Source organism: Schistocerca piceifrons, unplaced genomic scaffold (assembly GCF_021461385.2).
Source record: "Schistocerca piceifrons isolate TAMUIC-IGC-003096 unplaced genomic scaffold, iqSchPice1.1 HiC_scaffold_18, whole genome shotgun sequence".
Lineage (NCBI taxonomy): Eukaryota > Metazoa > Arthropoda > Insecta > Orthoptera > Acrididae > Schistocerca > Schistocerca piceifrons.
The window spans coordinates 40001-42500 of NW_025727678.1; the positions used below are offsets into that span (position 1 = coordinate 40001).

General features: G+C 57.6%; 1 non-coding gene across 1 annotated transcript in view; it reads left to right on the forward strand.

The window, feature by feature from the left end:
* The first annotated feature begins 1423 nt into the window (after positions 1–1423).
* LOC124740649 overlaps positions 1424–2500 on the forward strand; it is a 1909-nt gene continuing 832 nt past the window's right edge. The window contains exon 1 of the ribosomal RNA XR_007009868.1: positions 1424–2500. This exon is cut by the window's right edge and continues 832 nt beyond it. This is a non-coding gene — a ribosomal RNA (small subunit ribosomal RNA).

Here is a 2500-nt window from a genome sequence, read left to right on the forward strand (position 1 = left end):
CGTCCTTATGTACCGAATGATACATCGTGGCACATGTGTGACCGTACAACGACTGCGCCCAAAAACGGCGGACCATACAGTGCAAATATTGTGCACGCAGCTACGTGTCGTCTCCCTATGAGAGCTGGATTGCAGTGTGGTACGCCATAGAGACGTGTGGGAGGAACGGACGCCGTGGATGGCGATCAGCATGAGCTGTCTGTTGATGTATTCGGACCTAGTCGTCTCTCCTCACACACCGTGATGGCATGGTGCACCGCGTTCCATATCTGCGACATGCTACAGAGGCCGGTTGACAGTCGTTCGAGCAATGGACATCGCATACGTACGGGGGCCACCTTCCACGTATTGTCTAGGCGTGCACATTTTGTTGCGTGTATGTGGGCAGACGTAGTGTGGCGTGACACCTGACACAGGCATGCAATAATCGTTGAAGTTGCAAATGGCGATGGACGCCTGCGTTTTCTGGTGAAGTTACGCAAATGAACAAATGGTAACCTGTTGTGGTGCGGTTGTTCTCGCTAGGGGTGAATCGGTGATGGCGACGATAGGTTGAGGTACGAACCGGTTGTTCCAGCGATACCCACCATGCCGACGAAACTGAACGGCATCTGGGTGTGAAGCGATACGCGGCGGTGGCTGGGTGGGACCGTCCCCGGCCGGTGAGGGGGCGCCTCCCGGCGTGCTGGCCGCGCGGTGCGTGGGCGCACGCGCTACAGCCGGCTGGTGGGGGCGGCCAGTGGCAGGCGCGCCGGCCGACGGACGCGGCAGGCGTCGCAGCTGCGCGCCGGCGCACCCTGCGCGCGGCGCCGTGCGGCCAAAGTAGGTCCTCGCGGGCCCGGTGCGAAGCGCGGTGGACATCTTCAGTGTGCTGGTCCGATTGAGGACTGTGTGCGTTGAGGATGCGCCGCCGCCCGGCGCTCGGCGCCGCGACGCCGTCTGCTGCTCGGTCGCCCCAGCGGTTCTCGCTGGTGGTTTGTATCGCAGCTGTGCGGATGTGTTGGCGCGTGCGCTGTGCTGGGAGAGTTCGCTTCGGCACCCAAGTGGGGCTTTTGTCCTTCTGTGGCGCTGGCGTTGGAGCTGCCGGTCACCGTAGGTGGCGCGTGTTGTCTCCCGCCGGCAATGCCACGACAGCACGCTCCCGGGCCTCTGTCGGCAGCGGCAAGCTCAGTTGGGAGCACGGGTGGTCGCACCGAAAGCGTCTACTCGCCTAACTCCGGGCGATTGCGCCTCTCTCGAACCCGACCAAGTACTTGGGACGGCGCTGCGCGCCGCCGGGACCTGAGAGGGTTTCGAGGTGTATTGTGCAGGGGAGCTCAGCCTCCTCCTGTTTGCAGAATGATTGAGCGGACGCTTGCGTGTTCGCGCGGGCCCCCGGGACACACTCCCGGGCGGCCGGCTGCTCAGCTCTAGTTGACGCAGCTCCCTGGTTGATCCTGCCAGTAGTCATATGCTTGTCTCAAAGATTAAGCCATGCATGTCTCAGTACAAGCCGCATTAAGGTGAAACCGCGAATGGCTCATTAAATCAGTTATGGTTCCTTAGATCGTACCCACGTTACTTGGATAACTGTGGTAATTCTAGAGCTAATACATGCAAACAGAGTCCCGACCAGAGATGGAAGGGACGCTTTTATTAGATCAAAACCAATCGGTCGGCTCGTCCGGTCCGTTTGCCTTGGTGACTCTGAATAACTTTGGGCTGATCGCACGGTCCTCGTACCGGCGACGCATCTTTCAAATGTCTGCCTTATCAACTGTCGATGGTAGGTTCTGCGCCTACCATGGTTGTAACGGGTAACGGGGAATCAGGGTTCGATTCCGGAGAGGGAGCCTGAGAAACGGCTACCACATCCAAGGAAGGCAGCAGGCGCGCAAATTACCCACTCCCGGCACGGGGAGGTAGTGACGAAAAATAACGATACGGGACTCATCCGAGGCCCCGTAATCGGAATGAGTACACTTTAAATCCTTTAACGAGTATCTATTGGAGGGCAAGTCTGGTGCCAGCAGCCGCGGTAATTCCAGCTCCAATAGCGTATATTAAAGTTGTTGCGGTTAAAAAGCTCGTAGTTGGATTTGTGTCCCACGCTGTTGGTTCACCGCCCGTCGGTGTTTAACTGGCATGTATCGTGGGACGTCCTGCCGGTGGGGCGAGCCGAAGGCGTGCGACCGCCTCGTGCGTGCTCGTGCGTCCCGAGGCGGACCCCGTTGAAATCCTACCAGGGTGCTCTTTATTGAGTGTCTCGGTGGGCCGGCACGTTTACTTTGAACAAATTAGAGTGCTTAAAGCAGGCAAGCCCGCCTGAATACTGTGTGCATGGAATAATGGAATAGGACCTCGGTTCTATTTTGTTGGTTTTCGGAACCCGAGGTAATGATTAATAGGGACAGGCGGGGGCATTCGTATTGCGACGTTAGAGGTGAAATTCTTGGATCGTCGCAAGACGAACAGAAGCGAAAGCATTTGCCAAGTATGTTTTCATTAATCAAGAACGAAA